At 40.3% G+C, this 15998-nt stretch overlaps 1 long non-coding RNA gene across 1 annotated transcript in view; it reads left to right on the forward strand.

Moving 5' to 3' along the window:
• Window positions 1-4915: 4915 nt before the first annotated feature.
• LOC108167113 (uncharacterized) overlaps window positions 4916-15998 on the forward strand; it is a 19155-nt gene continuing 8072 nt past the window's right edge. Inside the window, exon 1 of the long non-coding RNA XR_001777518.1 lies at window positions 4916-4975. This is a non-coding gene — a long non-coding RNA (uncharacterized LOC108167113). The remainder of the gene's footprint in view (window positions 4976-15998) is intronic.

The raw sequence follows: 15998 nt of genomic DNA on the forward strand, positions 1-15998 counted from the left end.
AATATTTTTCTAATAAAATCTAATTAAAAACATAAATAAGTGATTGGCTGCTGTTAGGCCTACAGATTTTAACTTGAATGTTCATGGCATTTTTCTTAGACGCCTGTGAAAATAATTTCTATTTTGTTCTCTGGGAAATTATCTTAATGATAAATACAGAAACAAGCATAAAAATCAAAACATCTACAATAGTGATAGTAATATTAATGATAAAATAATAGTCAGTGCAAAGTAGCCTGCAAATTCTTTGGTGGGGGGCGGAGAGGGACCTGGATAAAGGCTGGGGGGGCGCTGGCCCAAAAAAGGTTGAGAAACACTGGCCTAATGTCTGTATGATAAAAATACCGAATCGGTAGAAAACAGATTTTCCTCACCTGGCTGTCTCCTCCCGCTCAGTAGTCCGCCCAGGACTTCAGAGAAAGGCAGACTCAGAGGCCCGTCAGTGTCTGTTGTATTTCATTACCTCTCTGCTTAAACCGCGACTCCGTGCTGAAGCAAAAACGATACAACGTTCAATGCTTCCCATTATCTGACAAGTAGCAAGTCTACTCCACTTTATTCACCAAAAAAAATGTTTTAATTCATCAAAAACTGTTCTGTAATTTGGAACGTTCGCTACATTGAGTTCCGCAGTTAGCCGCCTTATTTCCCTGTGCGAGAGGAAATTGCGTCGTGCGTGACGGGCAAAAGGTCAAAGGTTTCTTGAAAAATACAAAAATAAAAAATAAAAATAAATTTAGTACATGTTATGTGTCAGAGGGCTTAGGAAATAATAATAATAATAATAATAATAATAATAATAAAATTTGACCAAAATGGCACTTGAGGAAAAGGAGCAAAAGGGGCAGGTGCTCAAGCCCCCCCCCCGCCCGCAGGTGTCTGCACCCGGTGTCTTGACAACATGGAGGCAGAGGATCAGTCGTTAGGCCCAGGGAGGGCAGCCACATTAATTAAGTTTTATAAATTTTTATTGTTATCTAAATACTGTTCTTGAGGGGCACAAGCAGGCCTGCTGACACACACACACACACACACACACACGCACGTGCACAAGCACAAGCACGCACACACAAAATAAATACATAAAAGGCCCTTGGGGCATCAAGGATAAAAGAGGCAGGGTCTCCAGTGATCTTTGCTCAAACATCTAAAACATATCCCCAGGCTTTCATTTGCTGTAAACTACCAAACGAGAACTGTGTTTTGCTAAAGGATATATTATATTTGCCAAAAAGCTTTTCAGCAGCTACACTGCAGAGGGATCTCTTAGGTTCAGATTTTGGAAGACCAGCTGCTAATATTGGCATTCTGCAAAGCTCTGACCTGAGTGACAGCAAGCACCAGCATGAGGCACATTATCCTACTCAACAAATAGACGCTCTGAATTATACGCTTTGTTTATTATGTATTGCACTCATTTCAGTGTGTCACACACAGACAGAGGAGGGGAGGATGTTTTATTCATTAGAAAAAGTTAAAGGCACAAAGCCGTTCAGCTGCTGTTCTCTTTTCTTTCTAGAATTCTGCCAATTTCTTAGTCTTGTAAAACACTGACAGCCCAGGACGGCGACCCGATAGCAAAGTTGAGGTTTCACACAGTCAAAGTGATTAAAATCTGAAAATAAAATAAAACAATTCAGCTAAGCTCATTGAACATATAATTTACAAACAAAGTCTTGAAATACTGTGTTAATAACTTAACTTGTAATATTTTGTCTTAGAAACCAAACTGCAGCACTAGGATTATGTTGGTATAAATGGGTTAACTTCATTTAATTATTCAAATTTTCACATTCCTCCAAATGCAGGGTAACAAAGAGGAGTAACACCCATGTTTCAGTCAGATTTATTGATTATTTCCAAGCCAATTAAAAGTTACAGGTCTTTTGTGCTTCTAACCTTTGGCTTTTCTAATCCAAAATTGCTCTAAAAATACTTCTGTTTGTTAAACCAGTTGTGATTTCTTTACACTTATTTGTTAAGTATAATTTACATGATTATTAATTGAATTTAACATGATTGTACATAATGAAGATCTCTGTCAGGCCCCCTTTGACACGAGGGGCGATTTATTTGGAGAGAGGAAGTCTTTTATTTTGAAGAATGCTTAACAGGATCTGGTTCTGTCTTTTGTCACAGTCTTGCCTTCTGTTGATTTTGGTTGCTAGGTAACAACAGCTGTCCGTTTTCTCCTCAATAAAAACTGAACAGAAATGTTCAGTAAAAGACATCCGAGCCCTGTCTTGATTGAAGAAGCTTTCACTTCGTAACACCAGTATTTCCTCCTAACCACTTTCTGACATTTTTTATAACCTTTGAGTTTATTCTAAATGAGTACTTTGCCTTTGAGAGAAAATGTAATTATAAAACCTTTATCAGACAATCATGCAATATCTTTTAAAGAATCTGTTCTGTATTTAATTTCCTCAAGATCTCAGACAAACACAAACAGAGGCAGAAAACTCCCCAGTCTTTCTCAATTTAATGCTCTTATTCAGTGTTACTTCCTAATTGCATGTGGAATTAGATAATAGATCTCAGTGCAGCTTCTGACACAGTTTACCACAATATTTTGTAATAAAGAACCTTGGTGTTATTTTTGATCAGGATATGTCATCCCAATATTAAATAGGTTTCTAGGATTATCCAGATCAGGAGGGAAGCTAAAAAGCTAACCAATGGCATTGTAACTTTAAGGCTGTACAACTGTGATTCTTTGAAATCAACAAGTCCAAAATCTGTTCTAGTGAAAATTAAAAAGAGAGATCATATTTCTCCTGTTCAATGGCCCGTTAGATCCCATCTAGAACCTAAAATTCTCTTTAGCCCTTCATAATTAAGTTCTGTGATACATCAGATAGCAGTTTGTCCCCCAATTGGCGGGTTCGATCCCCGCTCTACCCGCCTCTGTCATGTCTGTCATGGACAAAACACTTCACCCATATTGCCTGCTGGTGGGGCTCAGAGGGCCTGGTGGCACAACTGCATGGCAGTCTTGCTTCCGTCAGATCTCTGTCAGGCCCCCTTTGAAAAAGTGATTCTTAATGTCAATGGTGATAATAAATAAACAAATAAATAAATAAAATCTATCCATCATCATTCACCCTTATACCATTGGAGTTGTGAGGGGTGCTGGTGCCTATCTCCAGCTGTCAACAGGCAAGAGGTTATCCTGCACAGGTCACCAGTCCATCACAGGGCAAAACAGGACAAACAATCACACACACACACACACACAAAGAACATGCACACACACACACACACACACATGCACAAGCACACACACACACACACACACACACACACACACACACACACAAAGAACACACACACACACACACACACACACACATGCACACGCACACACACACACACACACCTAGGGAGAATTGGAGACCAATTAACCTCCAGAGAGACATTAACTATTATATTGACAGCCTGGCACAGTGATTTATGAGGCTCTAAAATATTTATATTTAAAGTTAAATAAAGCCACTAGCAAAATTAAACAATTCTTAAGTATTAGTTAACCTTGGACAGCCTCATTGTGAATAACTCCTGCACTAAAAACAGTCCTGCTGTGTATATAGCAAAGAGTGTTTGACAACACTACTTTATTTGGCTACTGTCACACAAAGTGTGGGAGCTCACTGGTGGAAGACAAACAGCATACAGGTGGATTTACAGCTTCAAGGGATTCTTTATCTAGCACAAATGTTTGACTGCCCTTCAGCATGCTGATGTAACTTGGCCGTCTATTGCAGAGGTCCTACATTAATGCATCATATTTGTCCAGTGCCATATGAGTTGTTTACTATTTTTAATGGTCTTACTTTTAGACACTCCAGAGCAAAACAATTGAGTCTAGAATTTATTATTCATATACTGTAATTATAATGTGTGTGTAGAGTGTTGGGCTGTACAGTGGTGGAACAAGTTGGTGTCGGGCCGGGGGGCGGGGTTTATGACCGGGCCCTTTATACCCAAAATAACAAAGCTCATGAACACATAATTTTATAAAGTACTAATAAAAGCTACTCATATTTGTCGTAAAAATACTCCAATCTGGCTGGTGACGTGTTTTACCCACAATACACTTGGAGACAATATCGGCAATATTTAGCAACCATGAGTCAACAATGACTGGGGAAGCCTACTATATAATCTACTGGGGGGACCCCATTTTATAATCTACATACACCATACTCAACAGGTGAGGGCCCACTTTCTCCAGCTCTCATCAGATGTGATACAGACTTAAATCTTTTAAGTCAGGGGTGTCCAAAGTTGGTCCTGGAGGGCCGGCATCCTGCATGTTTTAGTTCTCTCCCTAGTGGTTGTAACAACCTCCTCAGCAAGTCAATGTTCTCCTTAGGCCATCTAATGAGCCATCAATTTGATGCAGGTGTGTAAAACCAGGGAGAGACTAAAACATGCAGGATGTCGGCCCTTGAGGACCGACTTTGGACACCCCTGTTTTAAGTCATATTCTGCCTTCCATCCCGGGCCCCCCTCCAGGCCCGGGCTGGGAGGCCGCTGCCCCCCCAACCCCACCATAGCTCCGCCCCTGGGGCTGTAACAATCCCTCAAATGATTACCTCTATTATCAATATTCCTGGAGGCAAATCATCTGCCTTGAAGTTTTGTTAAATTATACTTTAATAATTAGCGGCAAGAATTTTACCTTGGTGATTATTATTGTTGCGCAACTCTCTCACTTCTGCCTATGAGTTGTTGAAGATTCATAAGTACTAATAGCTTAACGTCCAATTTTCAAGTTTGGTCCAGGAGGATTTTATTGAGAAATGATAATGTCCGTGTTTTTGTCATTTTTTCAGGGGACCAATAGACATCCTTAAAATGACTGGCATGATGCCTGGAATACGACAGGCTTCCTTCTCCAGTGGAGAAGCAGTGGAGCTGCGTTTTCAACCAATGAAGCTTAAACACACCTTGTTTCAGAGCAAGTGAGGAGGTGGGTGTATTTATACAGGTTTAGCAGGTAGACGGAACACAGAGGGCTGCTGTAGCTGATGCTCAGTGCAGCTTTACAGACAAACCGGACAATAATTTTACTACCCTCCCAGTCACAATAAATGGGTGATGAAGCGCACCATGGCACTACATAGCTGGCAGATGTGTTTCTGTGTGTGATGAAGCTGCCACAGATCCCATCACTAACATGGATGCAAAGTTATAAATGGCTGTGCAAAGTGAGAGTTAATTTATGAAATTGACTGTTGATGAATACATAGACTAAAACTGGAGCATATACATTTTTTGGAAGTGTCTATCCATCCATCAATCCATCCATTTTCTTTCACCCTTGTCCCTCAGTGGGGTCGGGAGGGTTGCTGGTGCCTATCTCCAGCTAACGTTCCGGACAAGAGGCGGGGTCACCCTGGACGCCAGTCGCCAGTCTGTCGCAGTGGAAGTGTCTAATAAATTCAATTTAATTTCAGAATTTTGTGTAATTTTTTTTCCAGGTCAACTTAAAAAGTGAGCTATTATTGTTACACGTTAATTTTCCAAGCTACAGATAAGTAATTGTTGGGGTTGCACTGCACAAACATGAACATTTGGGTCAAAATTTATACCCACTAATGTTATGGCAGAATATACCAATATTTTATTTACTCCATTAATCGTCAGAATAATCTGCACATTACTTGATTGCTAAAATGTTTGTTTACAACAGCCATAGCAGAGTGACAGCTTAATCTAGATGTTTATTTTTTTATGGCAAAGTTTCAATGTGGACTTGGGCAACCCTGTGCTGCAGTAGCAGTGGAGAATTACGTTGAGTGCAGGTGTGTTAATCAGGGGATTGGTAACAGCTGCGGAAGAGAATAAGCAAACGTCTATAGTAAAAACACAAAGGAAGCCGAACTGCATAAAAGGAAACTAACCTAGGGGGAAATTGATGTAAGAGAAATAAATCAAAAAGTTGAAGGTATTAGAGGCAAGAGCCTTCTTACAGTGCTGCAGACAGATGGAGAGAGAGAGCTCTAAGTTTTTTTTATTGAATTTACTCAGCTTGAGTGAATTCAGATCAGGAGTAGTTAATAATTGACACATTTGTTCATGAAAAGGACTGAAACACATGGTGAATGGATTAATGTGAAGCTACAAATTTTTATGGGGTGCCTTAGTTGATTCCCGGTAAGCCTACAGCAAATATTGATGTTGAGTTAACAGTGTACGGGCATTCTGCCAGAAGCCAGCCTGTTGTGTCATTTTGCGTTCTTGTTGATGGCTTCTTTCTTTCGTCTTAGATTCCAGATAACATTTCTTGACTGAAAATTGTTGTTGAGATTATTCAAGAACTATTGACATCAGTGTTGTAGTACTTGAGATCGGTCTTGGTCGAGACAATTTTTTGATGGTCTCGAACTCGACCGCATTTGGTCTCGGTCTTGGGCGCTGAGGACTCTGCATTTTATTTCAAGACCAGTCAAGACCGCAACTGTGAAAATATCACTAAACGTACAGCATACTGTCCAGTTTATTTATTAACCCTTGTGCGTGCGAGGACTGAGGCAAACGTAGAGGACTGTGGAAAATGATACAAGTTTTACGTGTGTGGGGTCAGTTGGACCCCATTTCTGAACACAAGGGTTAATTGTTGTTTTCAGTGGGTGCAAAACGCACCGATTAAAATCCAAGCAATTACCATATTTTCAGCACTATAAGGCACATCGTATAAGGCGCACCTTCAATGAATGGCCTATTTTAAAACTTTTTTCATATATAAGGCACATAGAATAGACGCTGCAGTTACGGTTGCCAATTTTTGCCGTACTCTATTATTACACATCCACATTAATAGGGAAGTGGTCCCCGAGTACTTTATATAGTAGGCTGCCCCAGTCATTGTTTCACTCACGGTGTTGGTGTTGCGATATTGTGCCCAACTGCTTTCTGGGTAACACAGACCAACCGACACGCTGCCGCCACAGTCTCTGTCTCTCTTCCCCCACTCCTCCGCCCCTCCTGGCTTTAAATGTATTATCAAACTTTATTAACAAACCAACGTTCTGACAACTATCCCAGCATGCACCGCGCACTACTTCTTCTACGGGGGAAAATGAAGTCGGCGGSTGCTTACCGTAGTTGCTAGACCTGTTGTGGCTAAATATTGGTCCATATATAATGCGCACCGGATTATAAGGCGCACTGTCGGCTTTTGAGGAAATTGAAGGTTTTTAGGTGCACCTTATAGTGCGGAAAATACGGTACGTGTTTCTGTTACTCCCCCTCCACTCCCCACCTTTCACTCGCACGAGGCGCTCCAAAACATGCGCAGTGGTTTTCTCTCAGTGGCAGAAGATGTCTGTCTAGTAGTCAATAATAGAATAGCGCTGCATAAATCATAAAAAATCCGATGGCCACAGCTAACTCAGCAGCGCTTTGCTTTCACAGACGGTGGGGACATCTAACTTTTTTCGTCACTTAGAAAAGAAGCTCAAAGAAAGGTAAGCTCCGTTGACGTGATATTAGCAAAGCTAGCTGTACAGAGAGACACATGAGCATATGTGATGGAAAAAAAAGTTGCCACTCACTGCACTTAATTCATGTGCGGAGGCGTTGACTGACTTGTCACATATATGGGTCCAAAAGTCTGCAATGTAGTGATGCGACATTCAGGAACAGTCTGATTCTTCTGAACGGCTCTTTACTTAGAAAATAGGACTGGAGCGTCACTGAGAGCCATTCTTTGATCTTGTAATGATCTGCATACACTGCAGTAGCTATCATTATTTTATTTAATCATGTAATTGATATTTTTTTAATTAACAAATAAAACACAAGAACGAAAGAGCACGCAGAGCATGCACATTSCTCTATGATTGTTTTCGTTCAAAGTGGCAGCTGYAATGTCTGCCATGGTGTCAGACTACCTGGCTTCATKTAGTGGGAGAGAGAGTGAAAACAGTCAMGGTGAGYGTCTTGTGCTTGGTTACTTCTTTGTTGCTCCTTGGTCAGTAGTCATAGTTGAGTGTTATTTACCATCAGGGCATTGCCTCAATTGCTATGTTTAATGGTGCAGACAGTGATGGTTTCTGACATGAGCAATATGGGCAAACGCCCAGGGTGTTATCTTTTTAGGGATGGCACGAGACCACCGCGGATTGTAGCACAAAGATGGAAGCACTTCATTTTAATATTGGTAAAATTTATTAAGTATTTAATATCTACATGTTTTTTAAGGGAATATAAATCTTTCAGATCAATTTGAGAAGCAATTTTGATCCATTTAACGTGTCCTGTAGCGCTGGGGGTGCTGGTCTTGGTCTTGACTCGGTCTCGACTTCCCTCGGTCTTGGTCTCGACTTGGTCTCAGACCCTAAAAGTCTTGGTCTTGTCTTGGTCTCTGGTTAGGTGTTCTTGACCACAACATTGATTGACATAAAAATAACAGTAATGTTTGGAATGGGAAAATAAAGACTACAAATACCGTACATATATTTTGATCAGCAAAGTAGAACTGGTCTACAAACCAGCTTAAGCATCTTTAGATGTTAAAAAGGGCTGCACAGTGGCGCAGTTGGTAGAGCTGTTGCCTTGCAGCAAGAAGGTTCTGGGTTCGATTCCCGGCCCCGGTCTTTCTGCATGGAGTTTGCATGTTCTCCCTGTGCATGCATGGGTTTTCTCCGGGTACTCCGGTTTCCTCCCACAGTCCAAAAACATGACTGTTAATTGGTCAGTCATGGTTAATTGGTGTGTCCCTAGGTGTGTGTGTGCATGGTTGTTTGTCCTGTCTGCCTCTGTGTTGCCCTACGACATACTGGCAACCTGTCCAGGGTGACCCTGCCTCTCGCCCGGAACGTTAGCTGGAGATAGGCACCAGTAACCCTCCCGACCCCAACCAAGGGACAAGAGTGTAAAGAAAATGGATGGATAGATGTTAAGATGTCAGATGCCCAGAAAAGTACAACAGCAGATGCAGAATAAATTTTTTTAGTTACAACAGAAACAGTTCTGTCTCTGTCCCCAGAGCTTTTATTGCTTCATCGTACCTGAAACAAATCTGTCATCTATTCAGATGACAGAAGTAACAATATTACCATGTTTAACCTTCATTTTACAAGCCCAAAGCCAGTACAACTGAAATTATATTATTCGAAAATGTACATCTTAAATTTTGTTTTATATACAATATAAAATGTGAACATCATTATTATTTCTTTTCATTAGTCAACACTCAGCAGTGTGGCACTTCAAATTGCTATGTGCAATTTACCTCCTATTAGAAAAATAAGAGCATGTGTTTTTATTCATTATTTATCCCAATGAATTTGTGTTTTTAATTTGTGGACCCTTTTTGCTGGACTCATTTTCTTGGCTCAATATTGAACCCAAGACCAAGCTTAGATGTGTGGTTGTTTGTCGAAACTGCATAGACATTAAAGCAGAGATGGTAAAAGCAGAGAGGTGATCTGTGACCCTGTTGGCCTCTGTCCAGCTCCTGACTGCAAGTGAGGGAATCAGACTGTTTACCCACAGAAATCTGCCCAGTTAACCACAGCTCCAAGGGACACATTACTGTATTCATACTTCATATTATTTCATATAATTGATAATAATTTCACATGATGCGTCTTATTGTCCAAATAAGCAACACAGAGATAACTTAACAACTTCCTGATAAAACCTTCATGAAAGGTTTTATATTCATTGTAAATGACTACAACAACTTGTTTTAATCTACTAGAGTAGATTGTCATGGAAAAAAGTACTTTAACAAGAGCTTAGATGAGAAGAAATAAGAAATGTATTAAAACCTTGCAAGGTGAAAACGGAAATACAGAGTCAAATGAGTCTGTCAGTCTGCTCTGACTAACAGTAAATTGTGACTTCTTTTTATAGGTTCTGGTCAGAGAAGAGAGACTTGCTTGGACTACAAGTGTGAATCCTTGACTGTTATGTACTAAGGATTCTGTGCAGCCCAACACAGATGGTCTTGTCATTTGTCTATTGTTAGGAAAGGGAATTGTTCTTTGATGCTAAAGAGGGCAGATAAGTTCTAGGTTGGGGAAGTAACACTTGGTCTCCAGGACTAAGGACCTCTCCCCTGCTGTTATATGAGACTGTGGAGGTCTATTTTAGAACGGGTTGACCAATCGTATGATAAGACTATGCAAATGACCTAAAACAGATGAGGGGTGAGGAGCACATTATTACAAAATGTATTTTGTTTCATTTCTGCCAAAGCTTCCCCAATAATTTTATAAGATTTAAGTAGGCTGCCTTACACAATGTCCATTTTTCAACATAACTGACCTAACACTTGAGAAGTTGCACATTGCCCCCTACTTTCAAACACACATTATTGTTTATGATATTGAAGTTAGAGGAACTTATAATATTCAAAACAAAATAGAAATGAATCCTCTGTTCAGATAGCAGAGGAAAGCTGAGCAGGTGCAGTCCCTTCAGCAGCCAGATCTACTCTGGATTGATCATTTTAAACAGCATTGTGTTGGACCTTTGTGTCCAGTCTCAATGATGGGCCCTTAGTCCATGTGAACACAGATATGTTTTCAGACTGGTCACAATATTACTTTTCAATAATGTCACTAAATAACCTCTCGTAAGCCATTCTTCCCTTTGCTTCAAAAAGAAACCTGCGCTTTGAGCCGGCTCAAGAGGCTCTTTACCAAGACTTAAGAAAAACATCAACATTCTTCAAGATCTCTGTAATCACTAATAGTCCTGAGGAGAATAATGCAGGCTTTAGTCACTGGTGGCAGAAGTGGTCAGTCTCTGTGGGCCCGCGAAACAAATACTGGAGAGAAGGAAAGCCCAGATCTAGAGGTGAAAAATACTTCTTAAAAGAGCCCCAATTTAAAGGATGACAGTTATTTGAGCAGTGGTCTTCCACCTTTTTCCCCCGTGCTCAATGTCATTCAAGATGTGTATGAAGAATAAAGCTAAGGCCAAAATAATGTGACAATATTTGCTACAATATATTATTTTAACCTTTTATTAAATTTTTGTATTTCCTATAATTTTTTGGTCAAAGCAGAATTCTTTAAAACGATTTATTCACTTTGATCTACTTACTGTATGACTCTGGAGGGAATTAGTGTGTTGCTTTTTTTTTTTCAAGTGTAAATTAAGTTTCCCTTATGCCAATAACAGGCAGTATGTGACCTGTACTTTGCAGGTACTGTGGACCCCCCGGCCTATTTGTGGATTTTTCTGTGGAACCTCACTCCAAACCATTTGCAGAAAATTCAACTTTTACAGGTGTTTTCATTGACCATATCTAAAATATTAATATTATTTTAAAAAATGCAGCTGGGAAACTGAAATACCCAGGTGTAATTCCACTTGACACACTATTAGCTGGCGTGTGCATAGGCCTGTCACGATAACAAATTTTGCTGATCGTCTCAAAAATGATTGCAGTAAACGATAATATTGTTTGAAGACCATTTTAAACTGATGTAATGGTAATGACAAAAATGCAAGCGATATTCTGCAAAAAATAGATATACTTTATTTTCAAAAGAACACTAAACACCAGAATAAAAACACTTGAATAAAAACTTGCAATCAAAATGGAAGTAAAAACTACATTCAACCAGAGTACAGATTATGAAATCTGTATACTATATTGCCCTTCAATAATAATTAGATTTAGATAGAGAAGATGGGCATATCAACCACCTGATGCAATAGTTTAATAGTTTACTCCTCCCTTAAACCCAGTCCACACTACACAGTTTGTTTGCCTCGATTTTCTCACTTACGGCAATCTAAGAACATCCAACATTCAAACAATTCTAAGCAAGATTGTCGCTTGCGATAATCGTAACCGATCATCCTGTAGTGTGTGTTGCGACTGATCAGTCCAGTCAGTAGGACGTCATGGCCTCTCGGATCTAAATTAGACATATTCAACATGTTGGACTGTCTTGGCCAGTTTATCGAAGTGTGTGGGACTGGGAGCGACAACTCAGCCTGTTGAATGTGACAGTAGCCAATCAGAAAGCACGGATTCTGATGATTCCGTGCTTTCTTAGGGTAAACACGGAGGGGAATCCCAAACAGCTGACACGGAGCAACGACAGTCCAGTGGACATCGGAGATGATATGTGGAAGAAACGACATTAATGTTTATTCGTGCAAAGAATATCCACAGAAATGACAAGAGGAGGAGTTGGAGCGAAACTGGTACTGCAGTTGATAAACCCGGTAACTTTTCACCTGTTCATTGGTAACGTGACATAAATAGGTTAATAATTAGGTTATTCGTTCAGTAAGGACTTTATGCTGACACTAGCCACATACATTGCACGTAGACAGTAAAACATTGAATAATGCCTGGTTTTAAAATGAATTAACTGGACTTATAGCGATTATTTTGTGCCCATTGTACGCAATGTAATTTTAAACATTAAAATGGTAAATACTAATTAACCAATGAAGCTTAAACACACAAATGGTAAAGACAAAAAACAGAATGACTCACCTCCAGCAAATAAAGCCCCGTTCTCCAGTCTTTTATCCAACGCCTTTTCTTTTTATTACAACTTTTATGGCTTAAAATAAGCTCACAAACTATAGCTATTGCTTCTACGTCATCAGCCGTGTTTGTTTAGGTAAGGTAATTTTATTTATATAGCACATTCTCAGCAACAAGGCAATTCAAAGTGCTTTACATGAATTAAAAGGAAATACAAACAAAATAACAAATCAAAGGAAAGAAAGAAAAACAAAAAAGAGGTAAGGACACATTAGGGCAAATGGCAACATTCAGACAAAACAAAGGGCAAAACAAAGACATGGGTGAAGACAGTGACGTCAAAGGGCCATGAAACCACGTTGCTCAGCCTCCCGCCAAAGTCCGGTAAAGGTGTCATCATCGAGGAATGATGTCCTTGGGAGCGCTCAGCTCCACAGTTCCATGGATACAGGAGGAGGTGAGGTGGGAAGGAGCATTATGTTTACATATCTTCAAGGAGATTAGAAATATGCAGCCCTTCCAAGGCAACATGGGGAAAGCCAATTCAGATACAGAATGTCTTAGGTTGGGAAGATTATAAATTTCAATTTTCCCTAAAGTCTCTCTGATACATCTCAGTTCCCAATTATCCAAATTAGTTTGGTCGTTCCACTAAACCGAAGCTAGCAACTTCTCCAAGGTCGATTTCCAACTCGTTAGTGAGTTTTAGAGTCCTCGTCTCTGTCCACACCAACAGTCTGAGTTCGGCCAAGTCCGTCACAAATTTGTCAATAATCCAGGAATCCACAAGCTCCAAACAGCAGAAATCCTGTTATACTGAATAATTCCAGGGTGTATCCCGCCGGGTGTGTCCCTGCAGGACAAGAGGGCTCTCCTGTGCCCAGACTTCTCGTCGAAAATTTGATCAATTGCATTGAAAAATCGGTTGACCAAATCCATAATTTGTAGATTTGGATGATGTGCAAAGAAAGGCTTCAAAAATATAGAAAAAGACAGGACAAAAACAGAGCGGGCAGGGAGGGAGCAGAAGAAAAAAGCGTCCGCCTTCATCGAGAGCAAGAGAAAAAAGTTTACATTAATTCACGTATGATGTGGGCTCTCAGGTTTTGAAACCTGAGTTTCAAAGTTGAGCCTTTTTTCATCCAGTGTCATCAATAGAAAGAGAAAAAGTTCGGAAGAAACAATAAATCCGATAAATTAAAATGAGCTCGATAACTTTCATTTATCGTGCAGTTAATTGATTTATTGTTTATCGCGAAAGGCCTACAGAGGGCCCATTCGTTTTCCTCGCTGCTGATTGAGTGCTTGCCCAAGTATTCCTGCGACAGTTGTCAGTGTTGTGGTCAAGACCACCTAGCCCGAGACCGAGACAAGACCAGAGCGTATTGAGACCGAGACAAGACCAAGACTTTTAGGGTCTGAGACCAAGTCGAGACCAAGACCAACGGCCTGCGCTAAATGACACGATAAAATGTGAAATATGATCAAAATTGCTTCTCAGATTGATCTGAAAGATCCATATTTCCATAAACACACCTAGATATTAAATACTTAATAAATTTTACCAATATTAAAATGAAGTGCTTCCATCTTTGTGCTACAATCCGCGGTGGTCTCGTGCCATCCCTAAAAAGATAACACCCTGGGCGTTTGCCCATATTGCTCATGTCAGAAACCATCACTGTCTGTACCATTAAACATAGCAATTGAGGCAAAGCCCTGATGGTAAATAACACTCAACTATGACTACTGACCAAGTAGCAACAAAGAAGTAACCAAGCACAAGACGCTCACCTTGACTGTTTTCACTCTCTCTCCCACTACATGAAGCCAGGTAGTCTGACACCATGGCAGACATTGCAGCTGCCACTTTGAACGAAAACAATCATAGAGCAATGTGCATGCTCTGCGTGCTCTTTCGTTCTTGTGTTTTATTTGTTAATTAAAAAAATATCAATTACATGATTAAATAAAATAATGATAGCTACTGCAGTGTACGCAGAGCATTGCAAGATCAAAGAACGGCTCTCAGTGACACTCCAGTCCTATTTTCTAAGTAAAGAGCCGTTCAGAAGAATCGTACTGCTCCTGAATGTCGCATCACTACATTGCAGACTTTTGGACACAGCCTTGTCCCATATGTGCGACAAGTCAGTCAACATCTCCGCACAATATTTCAGCGCAGTGAGTGACAACTTTTTTTCATCACAATGCTTATGTGTCTCTATACAGCTAGCTTTGCTAATATCACGTCAACGAAGCTCAACTTTCTTTGACATACTTTTCTAAGTGACGAAAATAGTTAGACGTTGTCCCCACCGTCTGTGAAAGCGAAGAGCTGCTGAGTTAGCTGCGGCCATCGTATTTCTTATGATTTATGCAGCGCTATTCTATTACTGACTATTAGACAGACATTTTCTGCCTCTGAGAGAAAACCACTACGCATGTCTTGGAGCGCCGTGTGCAAGTGAAAGGTGGGGGAGGGGGAAAGGGAGGGGAGCAACATAAACAAGTAATTGGCAAGTCACGTTATTGGTTGGATTCTAATCAGTGCATTTTGCCTCCACTGAAAACAAAGATGTTAACAAATAAACTGGATAGTATACTGTACGTTTAGTGATATTTTCACAGTTGCGGTCTCGACTGGTCTGGAAATAAAATGCCGAGTCCTTAGCGCTCGAGACCGAGACCAAATGCGGTCGAGTCCGAGACCGAGACTGTCAAAAAATGGTCTTGAGACCGGTCTCGAGACCAAGACCGATCTCGAGTACTGATATACATCCATACATATATAGACATATATCTATGTTTTCCAGCCGACGAGTTCTAGCTTCAGTGATTCCGCACCTGAGATTGAGTCCAAAATCCGATCCGAGATTCATCCGTGCTGCAGTGAATCAGTCTCTCTTTGAAAATATCTCCCTCTTCTTCCTCATATCATGTCTTTAGAAAACCTTCAAAACAAAAACGGAAGATTTGGGATGTATCTTACTTTTGACAGAGTGAAAGAATTACATATAAATAGTCTTTACCACCTGTGTAAACTTTGCTGGTGAATGTTATAACACTTAATATGAGTTTTATAATGTATGTTACATTGTTTCATTTCTAATGTAGGCTCTTGTGTCAGATAATCTAAGTCAATGTTAGAGAATAATAAATTTTTTTAGATTCACGTAATCTCAATTATCCTTAATAGCAGGGCTGAACCCCGTATTACACCAAGCACTGTAGCTAATATTAGCTGGTGTCTCGCCGGTGGACATAAATTCAGTAAAGTAATATTCCAGTCACAGAATATGCACAATAATATGTCCATCTTACTTGTGAAATTTTGTTTGTGGAGCCCTCACATCAATAGTCCATCGATCCGAACAACAATATCCCTCAGTGCTTCACGGCAGACGCTGCCCCAATCCACCTGTCGATCTCCCGTTCCCGTCTTCCCTCATTCGTCAACAAGATCCCCAGATACTTAAACTCCTCCACTTGAGGCAGGATGACACCCCTGACCCGGAGAAGG

Source organism: Poecilia reticulata, linkage group LG17 (assembly GCF_000633615.1).
Source record: "Poecilia reticulata strain Guanapo linkage group LG17, Guppy_female_1.0+MT, whole genome shotgun sequence".
NCBI lineage: Eukaryota > Metazoa > Chordata > Actinopteri > Cyprinodontiformes > Poeciliidae > Poecilia > Poecilia reticulata.